General features: G+C 43.8%; 1 protein-coding gene across 4 annotated transcripts in view; it reads right to left on the reverse strand.

The window, feature by feature from the left end:
• The window catches only part of st6gal2 (ST6 beta-galactoside alpha-2,6-sialyltransferase 2), a 73,305-nt gene that overhangs the window by 41,419 nt on the left and 8,782 nt on the right, over positions 1–23,104 (reverse strand). The window contains exons 2-3 of one of the 4 annotated variants that reach the window (XM_033022623.1): positions 3,825–3,953; positions 702–959 (exon numbers count right to left, since the gene is read on the reverse strand). The gene's annotated coding sequence lies outside the window, so the exon portion shown is untranslated. Of the gene's footprint in view, positions 1–581; positions 960–2,551; positions 2,647–3,824; positions 3,954–23,104 lie in introns of those variants that run through there. The other 3 variants (XM_033022622.1, XM_033022626.1, XM_033022625.1) reach the window with 3 other exon arrangements.

Genomic DNA, 23,104 nt, shown 5'->3' on the forward strand with positions numbered 1-23,104 from the left:
CTCTGAGTAAAGAAGTTCCCCCTCATGTTACCCCTAAACTTCAGTCCCTTAATTCTCAAGTCATGTCCCCTTGTTTGAATCTTCCCTACTCTCAGTGGGAAAAGCTTTTCCACGTCAACTCTGTCTATCCCTCTCATCATTTTAAAAACCTCTATCAAGTCCCCCCTTAACCTTCTGCGCTCCAAAGAATAAAGCCCTAACTTGTTCAACCTTTCTCTGTAACTTAGTTGCTGAAACCCAGGCAAATCTGTCCCAAAATCTTCTTTCTGGGTTCATTTATATTTAAACATTCCTTGTCAATTCCTTTTCCCAACAATTAGTTCAGAGCCAAAAGGACACAAAGTGCTGCAGTAACTCAGCAGGTCATGCAGCATCTCTGGAGAACATGGACAGGGGACATTTTGGATCAAGACCCTTGTTTAGCTAACATTTTGACTTGATACGTCACCTACCTATGTTCTTCAGAGATGCTGCCAGACAGGCTGAGTTACTCCAGCACTTTGTGTCTTATTGTGAATTAACCGGCATCTGCAGTTTTGTAACTACAATTAGTTTATTGCCTTTGCCATATCTTTATTTACCTTTTAATCCTAGTGCTTCATCCCACAGGGGGAAACCAAACAGCTTCATTCCAATAACATCTACAGTATCTTTTAGTTAAAGCATTTCTTTATTCATTTCTTCACAGATGATTCACCTACATCTTAAACCACCAAGGATTATTTTTTATGCGATGAAGTCACGTCAGCTTCGGAAGACGAGTCGAGAGAAGGCTCCTCAGTCAATGGTGGAGGAGGGTTTGAATCCCGACTAGTTATCATCTCCTACATTTCAGGAACAATGAAGAGTCCAGAAGAAGCAAGAGGGAACAACCTCCTCCCAGTCGGGCTCCATGGCTGCAGCACCTCCTCCGAAAAAGCTGCAAAGCATTGCTGGAGAAAGTTGGAATAAAGGGAAAGCTGGGAGAATAAAAAAGAGAAACAGCTGCATTAGTCACAATGTGTAGCAGGGGGACGCAGATTCTGCTTCCCAGCCATTACTCAGAAATAGTGATTATTCCCCCGGCTGAAATATTTCTGACTGTACAGGAAACCCTAGAAATGTGGCGATCTCTCTTCCCTGATGTTAAGGTTAAAACTCTATCCGTGCAGCCAGGAAATTGAGAGGTAGAGGCTCATTGATTCAATCTCTTGACTGTCACTGGACCCATGTACCTCCAGTCTATTCGGAGACAGCTGACCGCTGCTGTCATTTCCTGCTATTCAACCGACTACACGTCCTTCTGCAATCTACTGAAACAGACTGTGCTGTCCCCCAGTACGCAAGTGAAAAAAGGTTTATTTCCAACGATGGTCTATTTATGTTTAAGCTAACTCTGCTTCCGAACAGTTCACGCTTGAATACTCTCACAATAAGGGGAGGGGAAAAAAGCAAATACAAATTCAAGGAGACAACAGGGCAGGAAACTGAATAAAGGCAAAAAAGTTTTCACAAATAGCAGAGGATCGGACAAAATAAAAGTAAAATAAACAAACAAGCAGATCATTACAAAAGATAGCAGAATTGAGAAGTGGGAAGAGAAAATAGGAAAGGTGATCATGAAACTCAGGTTGAAGAAAAATACATTTTACATTGATTTATTGAGTTATTTTCCCCACACAAGTTCCACGAGAACTAATTTTATTCCATGTTTCAAATTTCTTGGCAGTGATTTGTGAATTCTATGGGAAGAACTTGAGCAGCCATAACAGGAGGGTAATCTGTACTTACAATCAGAACATTTGGAAGCTTGTGCCCATAGCCCTGGCTCTGTGTTGGTATCATTAGCATCTTAGAAACCAGAACCCCTGGAATACAATCGAATGTGATTGGGGCAAATAAGAAATCAATAAAAGTATGACTGTATTACTTTATGATGATCAATGCTACACTCATTAAAAATATTGATTATGATGAGTGCTTCATTTACATACACAGAGCAGCTGCAAAGACCTGATATTTATATAAAATGGTCATGTTTAAAGGGAATGTTTCCAAATGGGACTCCATCTATGTACGATGTCCATTTTTAAAAGGTAAGCCAGATATGTGCGCTTCCATTTTCCATATTCCATGTTATCCCCTTGTGTGAATAATTTAGTACATGATCCGTACAGTTTTATTGCGCTCTGCTTGATAATCAATTTCAAAATGTTAAGTTGGCTGATTTAGCCCACCAGTGATCCAACACCAGCACTATCCAACACACTAGGGACAATTTACAATTTTACCGAAGCCAATTATCCTACTTCTTTGGAGGGTGGGAGGAAACCAGAGTACCCAGAGAAAACCCACGCGGTCACAGGAAGAATGTACAAACACCGTTCAGAGAGCACCCATGGTCAAGATCGAACCCAGGTCCCAGGCGCTGTAGGGAAGCAATTCTACCGCTGCACCACCATGCCTCCCTAATTCAGGGCAGAGTATTAGGCAGGAAATGACAGTGAATCTGTCTTCTTTTACCTTCACTCCCTCCCACTAAAAAACAAATTGCAGCAATAAAAGCACTTACAATGGCATCATGTAAAGCTGTAAAACAGGAGAAAGTGGCTTGGTAGTCACAGTGGCACAGTGGTAGAGTTGCTGCCTTACAGCGTTAGAAACCCCAGTTCGATCCTGACTACGGGTACTCTCTGTACAGAGTTTGCAAGTTCTCCCTGTGGCTGCACAGGTTTTTCCAGGTGCTCCAGTCTCCTCCCACACTCCAAAGACATGCAGGTTTGTAGGTTAATTGGCTTCTGTAAATTGCCCCTAGTAGAACTAGTGCACTGGTGATCACTGGTTGACGTGGACTTGGTGGGCCGAAGGGCCCGTTTCCCCGCTGTATCTCTAAATACCCAAACAAAACCTTTAAAAATGCTTGATATTCATTCTCGAAACATCAGTGACATTGACTACCAGCACTGAAAGACAACCATATGGTAGGTAATAAGCCGTAATCAAATGCAGATCAGAGTAAAATTAGAAAGTTTTTCTCTGAATGACAGAAGTGCTAAACCGACCATCCAACAGTATCACTGGTAATATTTCTAAAATAAGCCCCCCAAAGTTACAAGATCACAATATTGAATTTTATTTGACAATGTTCTGTTGTAGGATTTAAACTCACAAGTTTGTTACATTACAATCTTGGTGGTTGTGCAGATTTTGCACTGCTTCAGGCACATTGAATCTGCAATTATTTCTTTACGAAGGTAAACTCAATGGACCCATTTCAATTAATGTTTCCCCCAAATACTATTAAATATTTTATTTTAACCCTGGAGTTTTACAACTCATAGTTGCTGCACCCGCAAAGATGATTTGATCCCATTCTCCTTTCAGTGCTCCACATGCCAAACACTTGCAGGTTTGTAGGTTAATTGGCTTCTGTAAGTTGACCCGAATGTTCGGATAGAACTAGTGTATGGGATGATTGCTGGTCGGTGTGGACTCGGTGGGCCGAAGAGCCTAATTTCACACTGTATCTCGAAACTGAACTAAACATTTTAAACAAACTAACCGGCTCATGAAATAATGCTCATGAAATTGGCAACACAAGTAGATAGAGTGATAAAGAAAGCGTATGGTATGCTTGCCTACGTTGGTCAAAGCATTCGGACACAGCTTTAAAAGATATTGGTTGGGTTGCATTTGGAGTTTTGCGTGCTGTTCTGGTCGTCCCGTTGCAGGAAGGATGTGGAGGCTCTAGAGCAGGGGGTCTACAAACTATGGCCCGAAGCAAGCTCTTAACACGTTCTGTGCGGCGGTCTGTTTAGGGGTTTTGTGATAGCGCGGGAACTTACGCGTCAGTTTTCCGTAGGCTATCAAGTTGAGGGTTTGTGTGCAGCTGCTGACAGGTTACCGTTAGTTGTACGTGACTAATACCCAGCGGTGCAGTGCTGCCGGAGCTCACTGGAGCAGCTCCGGCATCTCTGTAAAAAAAGAAAGACAAAATAAACAGCGGGGAATTTTAACTAGCAGGTGTGTGCTCGGGGAAGACCCACCACTACTGAGGTTCCCTGTAGGAGGGGAGGAGCACTAGGACCCAGCAGACTCACACCACATTATGTCTGCATGGTGGAGGTTGTGGGCCTGGTGAGGTGACGGCTCTGGACCGCTGGTGGCCGGTGGAGAGGCGAGAGTCGGCGGTGTCGCTGGTGGAGGCCCGTGGGGGGCTGGAGTAGAGATACGGGTCGGTGGCAGCAGCATCGATGGCCCCCGGGAGACAGTGAAGATCAGCGACAGCAGCAGCGGTGGCCCCAGTGAGTGAGTGAGTGAATGAGTGGGTGAGTGGATGGGTGTGTGAGTGTGTGTGTGTGAGTGTGTGAGTGTGTGTGTGAGAGTGTGTGTGTGAGAGTGTGTGTGAGAGTGTGTGTGAGAGTGTGTGAGGGAGGGTGTGTGTGTGAACATACGACCCGCAAAAATGTGCCAAATATATAGAGTCATAGAAAATGGGTGCAGGACGAGGTGCAGGTGGAGGCTTATTATATAATATATAACATGCTGAAATGTTTGGAGGCCCCTGCTCTAGAGGATGAAGAATAAATTTACCAGAATGCTTTCTGAATCAGAGGGTCTTAGCTCTAAGGAGAGGTTTAGTTTAATTTGCAAGTGTACTGAGGTATTGTGAAAAGCTTTTGTTATGTGCTAACAAGTCGGCGGAAATACAATACATGATTACAATGGTGCCACAGTGTACAGATACATGATAAAGGGAATAATGTCAATAATGTTTAGTGCAAGATAGTAAAGTCTGATCAAAGATAGTCCAAGCACCTCCAATGTGGTAGATAGTAGTTCAGGACTCTTTGGAGTAGTTCAGGACTGCTCTCTACTTGTGTAGGATGGTTCAGTTACCTGATAACTACCCTGGAATATGACATGCTGCCCAGAACTGAACACAATATTCTAAATGCGGTCTCACCAACGTCTTATACAACTGCAACATGACCTCCCAACTACTATACTCAATGCTCTGACTGATGAAGGCCAAAGTGCCAACAGCCTTTTTGACCAAATCTAGCTGCTACTTGACCTTCAAGGAACCATGCACCCTGTACTCCTAGATCCCTCTGGACAACACTACCCAGAGGCCTACCATTTACTGTGTAGTCCTGCCCTTGTTTGACGCCCCAAAATGCAACACCTCATACTTCTCTGTATTAAATTCCATCAACCATTCCTCCGCCTACCTGGTCAATCGATCACTATCCAGGATGTGACTGGATGCTGAACTTCCTGTGCCTTCCAAGGAGGTAGAGGTGTTGGTGTGCTTTCTTGGCCATTGTTTCAATATGGGTGGTTCAGGAGAAGTTGTTGGTGATATTTACTCCTAGGAATTTGATGTTTTCAACTATCTCTACTTTGGTGCCATCAATGCAAACTGGGGCATGTGTACCGCTTCGCTTCCTGAAGTCGATCACTATCTCCTTTGTCTTTCTGACATTGAGAGAAAGGTTGTTGTACCAACACCAGGTTCTCAATCTCGGTCTCATCATTGTGTTTAAGAAGGAACTGCAGATGCTGGAAAATCGAAGGTACACAAAAATGCTGGAGAAACTCAGCGGATGCAGCAGCATCTATGGAGCGAAGGAAATAGGCAACGTTTCGGCCCGAAACAGGCAGCATCTCTGGAGAGAAGGAATGGGTGATGTTTTGGGTCACAATCAAGCCATCCATAGTAGAGAGATACCGGATAAAGGGAATAATGTTTTCTGAAACTAAAGTACAGTTTCAGAAAAATTACCAGTGATGCTGTTGGATGGTTGGTTTAGCACTGACCTTCTCCAGGGAAAGGCCTTCAAGCGTTATTTGTCGGATCGGCTGAGTTACGTGTCAGGTCTCGCGTTTGATCTAGTTTCTGTTTCTTATTGGTTTTTAGTATTAGAGTTTGCATTCTTGTTTTATTTTGGTGTCTCACATCTCCTCTTGTTTCAGGTCCCATTTCCTGTCAGGTCGTTTACCCTCATGTGATTGTTGGCCACGCCCTGATGTGTTTCACCTGTGTCTCGTTATCCCCTGCTAGTCTGTTGGCCACGCCCTGATGTGTTTCACCTGTGTCTCGTTATCCCCTGCTAGTCTGTATTTAAGCCTTTTGTGTTTTAGTTCCCATTGCCAGTTCGTGGTGTATGCTACTTGGTATCACCTCGTTCCAGCTCTCGAAATCTTGTGACCTTGTGATCTCGACCTTTGCCTGTATTTTCGACCACTGGTTCTTGCCTGCTCCTATATGGTACTGTTGCCTCTGTTTTGCCTACCTGTGTACTGACTTGGACCGATTAAACGCCGAAGACTGATCTGCCCTGTGTCTGAGCCTGCATTTGTGTCCTCCTCCTCGTTCAGTTCTGACATTACGATTGTAACAGGAAGTGAGTCGGTCTGCAAATGCCCACCTCATCCTCACCCTCCTAGGAACCCAAGCTTTACACTGACAATCCCAATATCGCCTGCTTTAACATGCCCACTGGGCCCTCACACATCGCTCCACCACAGCCCGCCCCACTCACAAGCACGTCTGTCCTCCAATTATCTTTGTTGGCTCAACGTAGATCATACGATTTGGGAATACAGCACAAAATACTACATTTAGCCACCATTTCTCTCTCTCTTAAAATACATTTGGACAAGTACGTTGATGGGAAAGCTTTAGCAGGATATGGGCCAAAATGGGCAGGTAGGACTAGTGTAGATTGGGCACCTGGGTCCGCATTGGCAAGTTGGGCCGAAGGGCCCGTTTCCATGCTGTATGACTATGACTTCATGGAAGCACTTTGATCTGACGGGAAAGTTGAGATTCTCATCCAAAAGATTTTGTGTTTCTCTACGATAAAAGTGCTATATAAATGTAACGTTTCTTTTCACTTTTGAACATTGATTTGCGAAGTGACTAATCAGTTGCATTCAGGTATTTTCATGACAGCTCTAGCAGACAGAACAGGAGCACTACAGAACTCAGTGATGTCGAGCTATTAATTTTCAGTTTTTCATACAAAAGGTAGATTTCCCCAGCGTGAGAGGACAAAGTACTTTTGGTTCATGCAAAGATGATTTTGTTCTTAGACACATGACTTACCAGCATGGTTCCCTCTGTGTGACTTTCAACCATAAAAGATATGCATAGCTGGATATTTAATTTCCCAATTGTGTAAAACTGAATTAGAACTGCAGTGGGATTCATTTCTAAATTCCACCATGCTTTTTACCACTATCTCTTCTGATCCTATTGTTAGAATGCCCTACGTTTCCTATTTTCCTCTTTTTCCTTCTCTCCCCTGTTTTCTTCTCCCTCCTTCCTCCCCCACCTTCCTCTGCAATACTTTCCTTCTCCACCTCTTATCAACCACTTCTCTCTCTCTTCTCCTCAGTTGCTTTCACCTTCTCCCCATCCCTTGACTGCTCCTTGCTTGCCCCGTTTTTGCCAAACTTTAGAGCATCTTGTCACATGTTTAATTTAGTTTAGAGATACAGCGTAGAAACGGGCCCTTCGGTTCACTCTGTTCACTCCGACTATCGAACACTAGTTCTATTTTATTCCACTTCTGCATTCTACGCTCTAGGGACAATTTACAGAAGCCATTAACCTACAAACTTACACATCCCTGGAAAGTGGGAGGAAACCGGAGCACCCGGAGAAAACCCATGTGTTCACAGGGAGAACGTGCAGACTCCACAAAAACAGTACCCGAGGTCAGGATCGAACCCGAATCTCCAGTGCTGTGAGGCAGCAACTCTACCAATTACACCACTGTGCCACCCTTATTCCTGCCTTTCACCTTCCCCTCATCTTTCCTTATATCGTTTTGCTTTTCCTCATATTTTGCTTTGCTATAAATGTTTTCCCTCACTCTGTGCCGTGAATTCCTCCATTTTGTCCTTTGCATACAAACTATATGCACACAGCACCCATAGTCAGGATCGAACCCAGCTCTCTGGTGCTGCGAGACAGCAGCTCTACTGCTGCACCACTGTGCCACCCGCATGTTGAACAGTGCAGCCCAACCCTTCTCAAATTTAATGGTAATAGCAACCCATGGACTCTGCTCCCTCACCCCAATCACCTAGCATTCTTCTCCTAAGCCTTCCTTCCAATTTTCCACAAAGGTTTTCACTCACCTAGATCTGTTTCCCCTCTGCTTTAGCTACTGCTATTCCTCTCTCCTTCAATCTCTCACCGCCCATTATCTTCCCCACTCTCCTCAGACTCTAACTGTGGCGGATTTGCCACAACTGAGACCTAACAATCCACGTCATCATTCCCTTTTTATTTAACCTTCCCTCCCTAACCTCATTCATCACAAGCTTCCCAGCCTTGAATCCAAGTCGACCTATTGATCGTGTTTGGACTTGACTCTCTCTACACAATTTGACAGAACACTGGAGTTAAATGACAAAAAAGCCTCCAGTTTACGTGTCTTTCCTGTCAGCTTTGTTCATTATAAATTCACATGTCCGTGATTTTAATGGAAGGTGCCAGTGCAAACTTGTCATGTTGAAATTACACCCACCTCCGGAAAAGCTGCCACGTCTCGAACAGCAGATGGGCATTAATTAAAGCTTGACAATATTCGGGTAGGGAATTGCCATTATAAATATTCATAATGCAAATATAGAACCAAGAACAGATTGCATGACTTCTAAAAAGGGGACTGAATTACTTTTATGCGTATGGTTCCAATTATCCTCTGACATTCATTTCAACGAGTCTTCACTCTGTTTACAACATCCAAGAGGAATCAATGTGGATAAATACAAAGTCCATGCAATGGCAGATAGCTAATTCTATTTTATGGTGCAAAAATCAAACCATATAACCATATAACAATTACAGCATGGAAACAGGCCATCTCCGCCCTTCAAGTCCGTGCCGAACACTTATTTTCCCCTAGTCCCATCTACCTGCACTCAGACCATAACCCTCCATTCCTTTCCCGTCCATATACCTATACAATTTATTTTTAAATGATAAAATCGAACCTGCCTCCAGCACTTCCACTGGAAGTTCATTCCACACAGCTACCACTCTCTGAGTAAAGAAGTTCCCCCTCATGTTACCCCTAAACTTCTGTCCCTTAATTCTCAAGTCATGTCCTCTTGTTTGAATCTTCCCTACTCTCAATGGAAAAAGCTTATCCACGTCAACTCTGTCTATCCCTCTCATCATTTTAAAGACCTCTATCAAGTCCCTCCTTAACCTTCTGCGCTCCAAAGAATAAAGACCTAACTTGTTCAACCTTACTCTGTAAATTAGTTGCTGAAACCCAGGCAACATTCTAGTAAATCTCCTCTGTACTCTCTCTATTTTGTTGACATCCTTCCTATAATTAGGCAACCAAAATTGTACACCATACTCCAGAATTGGCCTCACCAATGCCTTGTACAATTTTAACATTACATCCCAACTTCTATACTCAATGCTCTGATTTATAAAGGCCAGCACCAAAAGCTTTCTTTACCACCCTATCTAAATGAGATTCCACCTTCAGGGAACTATGCACAGTTATTCCTAGATCCCTCTGTTCAACTGCATTCCTCAATTTGCTACCATTTACCATGTACGTCCTATTTTGATTTGTCCTGCCAAGATGTAGCACCTCACACTTATCAGCATTAAACTCCATCTGCCATCTTTCAGCCCACTCTTCCAAATGGCCTAAATCTCTCTGTAGACTTTGAAAATCTACTTTATTATCCACAACACCACCTATCTTAGTATCGTCTGCATACTTACTAATCCAATTTACCACACCATCATCCAGATCATTGATGTACATGACAAACAACAGTGGACCCAACTCAGATCCCTGAGGCACCCCACTAGTCACCGGCCTCAAACCTGACAAACAGCCATCCACCATTACTCTCTGGCATCTCCCATTCAGCCACTGTTGAATCCATCTTGCTACTCCACCATTAATACCGAACAATTGAACCTTCTTAACCAACCTTCCATGAGGAACCTTGTCCAAGGCCTTACTGAAGTCCATATAGACAACATCCACCGCTTTACCCTCATCAATTTCCCTAGTAACCTCTTCAAAAAATTCAAGAAGATTAGTCAAACATGACCTTCCAGGCACAAATCCATGTTGACTGTTCCTAATCAGACCCTGTTTATCCAGACTATTAAACTATTAATAAAGTTTGTGTAGGAAGAAACTGCAGATGCTGGTTTACACCGAAGATGGACACAAAATATTCCTTTTCTCCAGAGATGCTGCCTGAGTTTCTAAGATAGTGCTGCTAAATCAGCTAATCACAGTCGAGTGAAGAACTCAACGTCATAATTGGCCTCGCATTCTCGAGATGGAGAAAGGGTTTAAATTTGTACATGTATGTAACTCAAATATTAATTTTCTTTAGGGCAGAAGGAAAATCAAGAAGCAATGGGAGTTTTAAAATGGCAAGACTATTCACATAAAGACAGAGTGCTGGAGTAACTCAGCGGGTCAGGCAGCATCTATGGAGAACATGGATAGATGACATTTCGGGTTGGGACACTTGTTCAAACCAATATCCTAGGCCAATGTCTCCGCTTAATGTTGGTTTATACAATGTCAGTCCTTGCTCAGCTTTTACAAGAAACATTATTGTTTTAAAGGTCAAAAGGTCAAAGCAGTGACAGATTGCGGCTAATATGTTTAACACTTTACACTTAGATTTTCTGTTTACTTTTAATTGTCAGTACTGATTCAGCATGACCTTGACTGAATGAATTATAGGGATTACACAGAATAAGATCCTCTTTCTTGGGGCAAACCCAGAGACATAATCATAAACTATAAAGTTTAAGAAGGAATGGCAGATGCTGGAAAATCGAAGGCAGACAAAAATGCTGGAGAAACTCAGCGGGTGAGGCAGCATCTATGGAGCGAAAGAAATAGGCGACGTTTCGGGTCGAGACCCTTCTTCAGACTGATGTGGGGTTGGGGGGAAAGAAGAAAGGAAGAGGCGGTGACAGTGGGCTGTGGGAGAGCTGGGAAGGGGAGGGGAAAGAAGGAGAAAGCTGGGACTACCTGAAATTGGAGAAGTCAATGTTCATACCGCTGGTGTGTAAACTACCGAAGTGAAATATGCGGTGCTGCTCCTCCAATTTACGGTGGGCCTCACTCTGGCCATGGAGGAGGCCCAGGACAGAAAGGTCAGATTCGGAATGGGAGGGGGAGTTGAAGTGCTGAGCCACCGGGAGATCAGGTTGGTATAAAGTGAACTATAAAGTGGTCGGTCAAATAACTGCATTGGGTTATTCCTTCCAGATGAAAATTCTCTGAAGAAGCTCGACCCGAAACGTCACCTTTTCTTCAGGGATGCTGCCTGACCCGCTGTAAACCAGCATCTGCAATTCCTTCCTGAACATTCTCCAAAGTTGTGTTTTACCATTAAATTTGCCATTAAATGGGAGAGCTGAATAATATGCAGGTTCCGTCGATAATTACATAAAGTTGTGCAGTCTATTCATACAAGTCATGAAAGTAATTGTTATATCCCCTAAATTTGCTATAATCGTTATTGAAGGGAGAAATCAGAATGGGGAAGATTTGAGGTAAAGGGACAAAAAGTTCTTGTAGGAATAACTGAAAGTTCCTCTTACAGAAGTTACTGTTGCACAAATTATTAATCAGGATGACACTGTTTCAAAGTAGACAAACATGTCGGAGAAACTCAGCGGGTGAGGCAGCATCTATGGAGTGAAGGAAATAGGCAACTGTTCGGGTCAAAACCCTTCTTCAGACTGATGTGGGGGGGGGGGGGGGGGGGGGGGGGGGGGGAGGAGGGAAGATGCTGCCTCACCCGCTGAGTTTCTCCAGCATTTTTGTCTAACTTCGATTTTCCAGCATCTGCAGTTCCTTCTTAAACAACTTTCAAGGTAAATGCACAATGGTCACAGAAAGGCTTCAGTCTTTTTTAAGAGAGTGGATGAATTCAATTTGATAAAAGTAGTTTAGAGGACATGTTCCTGGAATGCATTTGAAACAATTTCCTTTGGCAATCTGATATGGAGCCATAAACAGACTGTTTATGATGTTATTTTGTGCAATGAGACAAGATTATTTAGTAATCTAAAACTTAGGGGTCCACTAGGGATGAGGGAGCTTCATATAAAAAGGTATTTTACATTGACGTAGGAAATGACATATTTAACTCAGAAGCTAAAAGTCTCAAACTTAAAGCCAATAAGCTGCTGCGCACAATTAAACGGGGATAACATCAGTCACCGAAGATTGGCAAATGGACAGAAAACAGTGAGCTTTCAGCTGACAGGCTGTTATTAAAAAGCTGCCGCTGGATGGTAATGCAGCAACATTTACAATCTAGATTTACTAGGAACCCGAGGGGTTATTTTTTTTTGTACACAAAGGCTTATGGGTGTATGGAACGAACGAGCTGCTGGAGGAGGTAGTTGAGACAGGTACTATCTCAATGTTTGAGAAACATTTGGACAGTTGCATAGATAGGGCAGGGTTAGTGGGATATGGGCCAAAGTACAGGCAGCTGGGATTAGTGTAGACAGGGCAAATTGGTCCATAAGGAATAGCACATGATCATAAATGTCCCTCAGGTCATTTGTACCATTTTGTGGAGTTGTACAGCATGGAAACAGGCCCTTTCATCCAACTTGTCCATGCTGACCAAGATGCCCCATTTGCTAGTCCCATTTGCTAAGAAAAGACAAAAAGTGCTGGAGGAACTTAGTGGGTGAAGCAAGTTGGGCAGGTTGTGCTGAAGGGTCTGTTTCCACGCTGTATGACTCCATAAGAGGATATAATGTGCAGATGTTTGCTAGGCAGAAAGAACCTACAAAATATTTCTCTTCACGGTGACATGTTGCTTTTGAGAGTGATCTGTTTCCCCATATATATTAAACACAAAGTTAACAAGTACATACTGGAATAGACGATAAAGCAAAATAGTACCTTGGTCTTTATTGCACATGTAATTGGAGTGCAGGCTTAAAGAGTCTTGCTGCAACTACATAGAGCATTGGTAAGGCCATGCCTGGAGTACTGTGTAGAATTTCAGCCTCTATAATTATGGAATTTTATACTTGAGCAGTGCAAACTAGGTTTATCAGATTGATCATTGAAGATTAGATAGACACAAAAAGCTGGAGTAACTCAGCAAGACATGCAGCATCTCTGGAGAGAAGGAATGGGTGACGTTTCAGGTCGAGTCCCTTCTTCAGACTAGTCAGGGGAAAGGGAAACAAGAGATATAGACGGTGATGTAGAGAGATAAAGAACAATGAAGGAAAGATATGCAAAAAAGAACATGGATAGATGACATTTCGGGTTGGGACACTTGTTCAAACCAATATCCTAGGCCAATGTCTCCGCTTAATGTTGGTTTATACAATGTCAGTCCTTGCTCAACTTTTACAAGAAACATTATTGTTTTAAAGGTCAAAAAGTCAAAGCAGTGACAGATTGCGGCTAATATGTTTAACACTTTACACTTAGATTTTCTGTTTACTTTTAATTGTCAGTACTGATTCAGCATGACCTTGACTGAATGAATTATAGGGATTACACAGAATAAGATCCTCTTTCTTGGGGCAAACCCAGAGACATAATCATGAACTATAAAGTTTAAGAAGGAATGGCAGATGCTGGAAAATCGAAGGCAGACAAAAATGCTGGAGAAACTCAGCGGGTGAGGCAGCATCTATGGAGCGAAAGAAATAGGCGACGTTTCGGGTCGAGACCCTTCTTCAGACTGATGTGGGGTTGGGGGGAAAGAAGAAAGGAAGAGGCGGTGACAGTGGGCTGTGGGAGAGCTGGGAAGGGGAGGGGAAAGAAGGAGAAAGCTGGGACTACCTGAAATTGGAGAAGCCAATATTCATACCACTGGTGTGTAAACTACCGAAGTGAAATATTCGGTGCTGCTCCTCCAATTTACGGTGGGCCTCACTCTGGCCATGGAGGAGGCCCAGGACAGAAAGGTCAGATTCGGAATGGGAGGGGGAGTTGAAGTGCTGAGCCACCGGGAGATCAGGTTGGTATAAAGTGAACTATAAAGTGGTCGGTCAAATAACTGCATTGGGTTATTCCTTCCAGATGAAAATTCTCTGAAGAAGCTCGACCCGAAACGTCACCTTTTCTTCAGGGATGCTGCCTGACCCGCTGTAAACCAGCATCTGCAATTCCTTCCTGAACATTCTCCAAAGTTGTGTTTTACCATTAAATTTACCATTAAATGGGAGAGCTGAATAATATGCAGGTTCCGTCGATAATTACATAAAGTTGTGCAGTCTATTCATACAAGTCATGAAAGTAATTGTTATATCCCTTAAATTTGCTATAATCGTTATTGAAGGGAGAAATCAGAATGGGGAAGATTTGAGGTAAAGGGACAAAAAGTTCTTGTAGGAATAACTGAAAGTTCCTCTTACAGAAGTTACTGTTGCACAAATTATTAATCAGGATGACACTGTTTCAAAGTAGACAAACATGCTGGAGAAACTCAGCGGGTGAGGCAGCATCTATGGAGTGAAGGAAATAGGCAACTTTTCGGGTCAAAACCCTTCTTCAGACTGATGTGGGGAAGGGGGAGGGGGGGGGGAGGCGGGAAGATGCTGCCTCACCCGCTGAGTTTCTCCAGCATTTTTGTCTAACTTCGATTTTCCAGCATCTGCAGTTCCTTCTTAAACAACTTTCAAGGTAAATGCACAATGGTCACAGAAAGGCTTCAGTCTTTTTTAAGAGAGTGGATGAATTCAATTTGATAAAAGTAGTTTAGAGGACATGTTCCTGGAATGCATTTGAAACAATTTCCTTTGGCAATCTGATATGGAGCCATAAACAGACTGTTTATGATGTTATTTTGTGCAATGAGACAAGATTATTTAGTAATCTAAAACTTAGGGGTCCACTAGGGATGAGGGAGCTTCATATAAAAAGGTATTTTACATTGACGTAGGAAATGACATATTTAACTCAGAAGCTAAAAGTCTCAAACTTAAAGCCAATAAGCTGCTGCGCACAATTAAACGGGGATAACATCAGTCACCGAAGATTGGCAAATGGACAGAAAACAGTGAGCTTTCAGCTGACAGGCTGTTATTAAAAAGCTGCCGCTGGATGGTAATGCAGCAACATTTACAATCTAGATTTACTAGGAACCCGAGGGGTTATTTTTTTTTGTACACAAAGGCTTATGGGTGTATGGAACGAACGAGCTGCTGGAGGAGGTAGTTGAGACAGGTACTATCTCAATGTTTGAGAAACATTTGGACAGTTGCATAGATAGGGCAGGGTTAGTGGGATATGGGCCAAAGTACAGGCAGCTGGGATTAGTGTAGACAGGGCAAGTTGGTCCATAAGGAATAGCACATGATCATAAATGTCCCTCAGGTCATTTGTACCATTTTGTGGAGTTGTACAGCATGGAAACAGGCCCTTTCATCCAACTTGTCCATGCTGACCAAGATGCCCCATTTGCTAGTCCCATTTGCTAAGAAAAGACAAAAAGTGCTGGAGGAACTTAGTGGGTGAAGCAAGTTGGGCAGGTTGTGCTGAAGGGTCTGTTTCCACGCTGTATGACTCCATAAGAGGATATAATGTGCAGATGTTTGCTAGGCAGAAAGAACCTACAAAATATTTCTCTTCACGGTGACATGTTGCTTTTGAGAGTGATCTGTTTCCCCATATATATTAAACACAAAGTTAACAAGTACATACTGGAATAGACGATAAAGCAAAATAGTACCTTGGTCTTTATTGCACATGTAATTGGAGTGCAGGCTTAAAGAGTCTTGCTGCAACTACATAGAGCATTGGTAAGGCCATGCCTGGAGTACTGTGTACAATTTCAGCCTCTATAATTATGGAATTTTATACTTGAGCAGTGCAAACTAGGTTTATCAGATTGATCATTGAAGATTAGATAGACACAAAAAGCTGGAATAACTCAGCAAGACAGGCAGCATCTCTGGAGAGAAGGAATGGGTGATGTTTCAGGTCGAGTCCCTTCTTCAGACTAGTCAGGGGAAAGGGAAACAAGAGATATAGACGGTGATGTAGAGAGATAAAGAACAATGAAGGAAAGATATGCAAAAAAGTACCAATGATAAAGGAAGCAGGCCATTCCTGGCTCCTTGTGGGGTGAAAACGCGAAGCTGGTGCAAACGAACAACAAAACCGCCACTCTTGAATGTTTTCATGAATTTGAATCTTTTTGGGGAAAAAGGTAAACATCAAAACATACAAGAGTAGCAGCTTTGTTAGGGTCTTTACGATCGAGGAGAAAATTCGTCACTTCTGTCTCGGAGGATTAAGAACGATCAGTTTTTTAATTTATTGAAAATTAGATCAAATGATTTTTTGACGAAGATGTTTAAAAAAGAATTGCAGATGCTGGAAAAATCGAAGGAAGACAAAAAGCTGGGGAAACTCAGTGGGTGAGGCAGCGTCTATGGAGCGAAGGAATGTGTGATGTTTCGGGTCGAGACCCTTCTTCAGACTGATGTAGGGGTGGGGTGGGGGGTGGGAAGAAGAAAGGAAGAGGCGGAGACAGTGGGCTGTGGGAGAGCTGGGAAGGGGAGGGGAAGGAGGGAGAAAGCAAGGACTACCTGAAATTGGAGAAGTCAATGTTCATATCGCTGGGGTGTGAACTAACCAAGCGAAATATGAAGTGCTGCTTCTCCGATTTACGGTGGGACTCACTCTGGCCATGGAGGAGGCCTAGGACAGAAAGGTTGGATTTGGAATGGGAGGGGGATTTGAAGTGCTGAGCCACCAGGAGATCAGGTTGGTTAATGCGAACTGAGCGGAGGTGTTGGGCGAACCGATCGCCAAGCCTGCGCTTGGTTTCACTGATGTAGAGCAGTTGACACCTAGAGCAGCGGATGCAATAGATGAGGTTGGAGGAGGTGCAGGTAAACCTCTGCCTCACCTGGAAAGACTGCTTGGGTCCTTGGATGGAGTTGAGGAGGGAAGTAAAGTGACAAGTGTAGCATTTCCTGCGGTTGCAGGTGAAAGTACCAGGGAAGGGGGTGATTTGGGTGGGAAGGGACAAATTGACCAGGGAGTTACGGAGGGAGCGGTCTTTGCGGTCTTTGGACGAAGATTATCAAGGGCTTGAGGATAGGGCTAAAAAGTGAAAGTGCAGATTCAGTCACAATCTTAGTAAATGGGGAAAATTGAGGAACTGCACCTCGGCCCTCCGAGTCCACATTGACCATAGATCACCTGTTCATACTAGTTCTATGTTATCCCATTCCCTACAAGCTAGGGGGCAGTGTACAGAGGCCAATTAACGTACAAATTTGCAAGTCTTTGGGATGTGTGAGGAAACCGGAGGACCCAGTGGAAACCCATGTGGTCATAGGAAGAACGTGCAAACTCCACATAGACAGCACCCGAGGTCAGGATCAAACCTGGATAGGGCAGCATCAGCAAACAATAGGCCGATGTGTTGTGCATCAGGTAGCGAGACCTTGCACTGTTCAATGTCCTTTCGTCAATGACTCTGCCATTGTAGAGCATGCTAAGGAAGTTAGGCAAGTTACAAGTCCAGCTCTGGCAGTTCTGGGTCATAGTGACAAGTTTTTCAATTATGGTGGACCAGAATCTTTGGAATGTGGGAGGAACCAAAGCTCCGGGGAGAAAACCCACACGATCACGGGGAGAACGTACAATCTCTGCACAGATAGCATTCGTAGTCAGGTTCGAACCCGGGTCCCTGGCACTGTCAGGCAACAGCTCTACTGCTGCGCCACCGTGACGCCCTTTAAAGAAAGATCCCAACACAAAACGTCACCTATCCATGGTCTCCAGGGATGCTGCCTGACTCGCTGAGTTACTCCAGCATTTGTGTCTCTTTTCTAATACTAATGAATTGTTTAGTCTGAAAGGCTGCACATTAAATCCAATTCCATGGAGCCTACCTGACAAGCTGCAAATTCCACAACAGAGCTGCATTGGGAGCGAGACCAAAGCAGGTAGAGGCCCTCGGGGGTTTGGGATTTAAAAAGATCCTTCACTGTGTATTTGAACTGAATTAAATGACGACAGTGGCTTCGTCAAGTTGACATCAATTTAATCCTTTTCGAAATACATCTTAAATAATTAAATGTTTTCATGTATGCAGCACTATGTAATGGATTAGATGCTACACATAGACAAATATTCTAATTCCAATGGATAGCGGTCAGGTGTTATCTGGAAGCCTCATCTCTCATGCCAAATGGAGGAAGGACTGCCTCCAAAATTCAAATTGATGAACGCATTGAAATGTTTCAAATTGCATCTTGTGCAGTAGTACCAGGAAGAACCAGACTTACACGCTACCCTTGCAGAAGTCACATAGATAGCAAGATCATATAGATAGCAAGACCATGGCAGAGAATTCTTTCACAGGTGTTCGGTGCATAAACTTGCGCGAGAAACTAGGTCAAGGGAGCTGGTAGTGAAGAAATGGCTGGCTGCAAAGAAAGAGAATAATCATGAGCGGAATATATCGGGTAGATGCACAGAGTCTCTTGCCCAGTGTAGGGGAAATTCTAGGGCACCTCTCACAGGGGGTGGTGGAAAAGAATTGAGTGGACCCTGAGGAGTAACTTTTTCACACAAAGCATTGCTGGAGGATATGGATGGGCAACCTTTCAGGTCGGCACCCTTCCACAGTCTGAAGAAGGTCCCGACCCAAAATGTCACCTATGTAGGTCTTCCAGAGATGCTGGCTGACCCGCTGGATTACTCCAGCACTTCCAGTATCTGCAGTTCCTATTGTCCAAAGATAGACACAAAATGTTGGAGTAACTCAGCGGGACAGGCAGCATTTCTGGAGAGAAGGAATGGGTGACGTGTCGGGTTGAGACCCATCTTCAGGTCTTGTTTAATTTTGTACAAATATTGGTTTAATAAAGACCATACCAACATAATAAAATAGCTTTGAACAAACCACACTGCTGAGCTTATTCAATACTTTTATTGCATGAAACTGTGAAATAGTTTATAACCCTACCTTTAATCAAATAATCAATACTTATTTTTAGATTACATGTTGATGTATGAACCACAACTGTCATTACCAAAGCTGTGAAACAAGGCGCTGTGTGGCATTCCATATACAAAAACATTTCTATCATGGTTGCTATGGAAATAAGGATCCAGTCCTTCATGTTAATAGTTACTCCATTAAAAGCTGCCTAATTGGTAGGGGGAAGGGGAGAATACCATGGCTGCTAATCAATCATAAGAGGGTCTGCTTTGTTACATCTTGAATAATAGAGATGAAAGGTTTCTGTCAGTAAGCTGCGAGACATCATAGTTCAGATTCCAACCTACGAACAGTTTGGAATCGGATGTTTTCCAATCCATTCCCGATTCATTCATTCATTCCGGCTGACGTTTTAACGGCTGGGTATTGAACCCAGCAGGGATCCCAATGGAGGCAAACAAAGGTCTCGTAAAAAAACTTCCCAGATCCAGTCAGAATTTGGACTCCCGCCCAAGCTGGGTGATCCAGAGACATGGGGAATAGGAAGGTTTGTGGCTAGATATCAGAGAGAGGGGTGAATGTTTTAACCATTGGAGACTAGGGTGGCACGGTGGCACAGCAGTGTAGTTGCTGCCTTACAGCGCCAGAGGCCCAGGTTCAATCCTGACTACGGGTGCTGTCTGTACGGAGTTTGTACTATATATTCTCCCTGTGACCACATGGATTTTCTCCCGGTGCTCTGCTTTCTTCCCACACTCCAAAGACATAGAAACATAGAAAATAGGTGCAGGAGTAGGCCATTCGGCCCTTCGAGCCTGCACCGCCATTCAATATGATCATGGCTGATCATCCAACTCAGTATCCTGTACCTGCATTCTCTCCATACCGCCTGATCCCTTTAGCCACAAGGGCCACATCTAACTCGCTCTTAAATATAGCCATTGAACTGGCCTCAACTATCTTCTGTGGCAGAGTTCCAGAAATTTGTAAGACCTACAGGTTTGTAAGTTAACTGGCTTTGGAAAAGATTGTAAATTGTCCCTAGTGGGCAGGATAGTGCTGGGGGCCGCTGGGTGACACAGACTCACTCGGTGGATCCAAGGGCCTGTTTCTGCGCTGAATCTCAAAACTGAAAAATAATTTGTGGGGTTGCAGGGACAAAAGCCTTTCCAGGCTCCAAAAGGGAGAGATGAGATTGACCCTGCCGTGGAGCCCAGTTCCTCACCTGAATTGAAGTGGCACTGTCCAAAATGTCAGGAGGGCAAGATGTAGATAGGGGGAATTATTATTTAAGTTGCCAGGAAGAAAGAGAGAGAGAGAGAGAAGAGAGAGAGAAGAGAGAGAGAAGAGAGAGAGAAGAGAGAGAGAAGAGAGAGAGAAGAGAGAGAGAGAATAGAGAGAGAATAGAGAGAGGAGAAGAAGAAGAGAGAGAGAGAGAGAGAGAGAGACGAACGAGAGAGAGAGGAAGAAGAAGAGAGAGAGAAGAGAGAGAGAAGAGAGAGAGGAGAGAGAGAGAGAGAGAGAGAGCGAGAAGAGAGAGAGAGAGAAAGAAAAAGAGAGAAAGAAAAAGAGAGAGAAAGAAAAAAGAGAGAAAGAAAAAAAGAGAGAGAGAAAGAGAGAGAAGAGAAGAGGAAGAAAAGAGAAGAGGAGAAGAACGAGAGAGAGGGAGAAGAGGAGAGAGAGAGAGAGAGAAAGAGAAAAGAGAGAGAGAGGAGAAAAGAGAGAGAGAGAGAGAAAAAAAAAAAGAGAGAGAGAGAGAGACCTTCAGTCCACGCCGACCATCAATCACCTGTTTGCACTAGTTCTGTGTTATCCCATGTCCACTCCCTACACTCTAGGGGCAATTTACATTGGCTAATTAACCTATAAACCCGCACGTCTTTGAAATGTGGAAGGAAACCAAAGCACCAGGAAGAAACCCACGCAGTCAGAGGGAGTACAGGCACACTCCGCACTGACAACATCCGATGTCAGGATCGAACCTGGGTCTCTGGCGCTGTGAGGCAGCAGCTCTACCTGCTGCGCCACTGCACTGCCCAAGGAGAGAAACCCTGTCCCCTAAATGATAATGAATCCCACGAGTTGAAATGGACTTGACATCTTGTTGGCACTGTCCACCTCACCCCACTCCCACACCTTTGTTGCGATTCATCTTCGAACCAGACTTCAACAGCTTTGTTGATGAATAATGTTTCTTCTGGCTGTTACTAACTCTTACAGGAAACAATTTTCTTAATGTATTTCTAGAGTGCAGAGCATGGTGACCGAACGTTATTTCCTCAAGATTATTACTTTCATTATGTGACTCGCAACACAATATATTGAACCGAAGAGAACATATCTATGAATACAAAATAAAAGTGTGAATGGAACAGGTGCCTCAATGCATTTCACAGTTGGTGACCCAGTTATGATCTATTTTGATAGCTTATTGTTTAACTGTGCCAGAAATCCAATTCTTGGTCTGATCGGAGTTCACAGATTCGCGATGGTCAGTGATATTAATGCTCACACAAGAGGTTACAGTTTTAGTTTAGTTTAGTTCAGAGATACAGCGTGGAAACAGGCCCTTCGGCACAATACGATAGAACTTTATTTATCCCAGAAGGGAAATTGATCTGCCAACACTCATAAAAACACCTAATACATGAAACATGAAATTAAAGTGATGGGTGGAAAGGATTGGGGATGTGCAAAGATTGCTAGGGGAGGGGGGGGGGGGAAGTCAGTCTACCCCATAACAGAAGGGGGAGGAGTTGTACAGTTACAGCGATCCCCATACACTAGCATTATCCTGTACACACTAGGGACAACTCACCAAAGCTAATTAACCTACAAACCTTTACATCTTTGGAGTGTGGGAGGAAACCGGAGCACCAGGAGCAAACCCACCGTGCAGCCAGCATCTGTAGTCAGGATCTAACCCAGGTCTCTGTCTCTGTAAGGCAGCAACTCAACCTCTGCGCCACCATGCCACCCCTAATACATAGGATAAACATCATTGGGTGGCATGGTGGCGCCGTCAACGATGGCAGCTTTGCCAACGGTCTGTCTGCCTTTTCGTCTTTTTTGTGTGCTTTAAAAAGTATGTGTTAATGTTAATCTCTTACCTTGCCGGAGATGCGATTGTTTTCCGGATCGTAACTCCGGTTGCTCTGCGGCCTAACATCATGGAGCTGGCGGCCTTGCGCGAAACTGACTTTAAGCCCCACCGCAGGGCCGTGGACTTACTATCGGAACCTGCGATCCCTTGCCTGGGATCAACGTTCCAACCGCAGCCTGCGAATTTCACCATCGAGGAGTTCGCAGTCTCAGTTAGAGACTGATCACGGGAAGCTCCAAAGTCGCAAGAGGTTCGACCAGCCCTGACCTGGGGTCCGATCGCCTGCTGCGAGGGAGCTGAGATCCCCCCCGACGCGGAGTGCCCGACCGCCGGCTAGGGGAGCCAAGATTTTCCCGTCAACGGAAGGCTCGGGGCCCCCGACTGCGAGAGGGCAAAGAAGGGAAGAGATTTGAACTTTTTTTCACCTTCCATCACTGTGAGGAATGTGGAGGAGTCACTGTGGTGGATGTTCATGTTAAAATGTATTTTGTGTGTTTTGCTTTTTATTGGGATGACTGTATGGCAAATTGAATTCCTCGTATGTTGCAAAACATACTTGGCTAATAAAGTATGATTATGATACGGACCACCCAATCAATTTGTAAGGTAGACACAAAATGCTGGAGTAACTCAGTGGGACAGGCAGTATCTCTGGAGAGAAGGAATGGATAATTAATCTTCAATCCGTATCTAGCTGTGTAGCATTAGCCTTTCTGAACAAGAATTCACCACCAGTTTTCCTGTATTATCCAAGCTGACAATAGCTAGGAATATCATTACAAAATTAGGCAAAGGTGTAAAAACAACGGTGAACCTATACAAAGTTATTAAACATAAAGGTATTTCTTCATAGTTTTCACACGATTCTTACTTTGAGGTTTAGATTTATTATGGTCACTTGCACTGAGGTACAGTGAAAAACTTTGTTTTTGCACGCTATCTAACCAAATCAGATAATACTCTACATAAATACAAGCAAGCAAAACTCAAGTATAGTAGGTACAGCGAAGGGGGAGATACAGCGTGCAGAATATAATTCTCATC

Source organism: Amblyraja radiata, chromosome 6 (assembly GCF_010909765.2).
Source record: "Amblyraja radiata isolate CabotCenter1 chromosome 6, sAmbRad1.1.pri, whole genome shotgun sequence".
Taxonomy (NCBI): Eukaryota; Metazoa; Chordata; class Chondrichthyes; order Rajiformes; family Rajidae; genus Amblyraja; species Amblyraja radiata.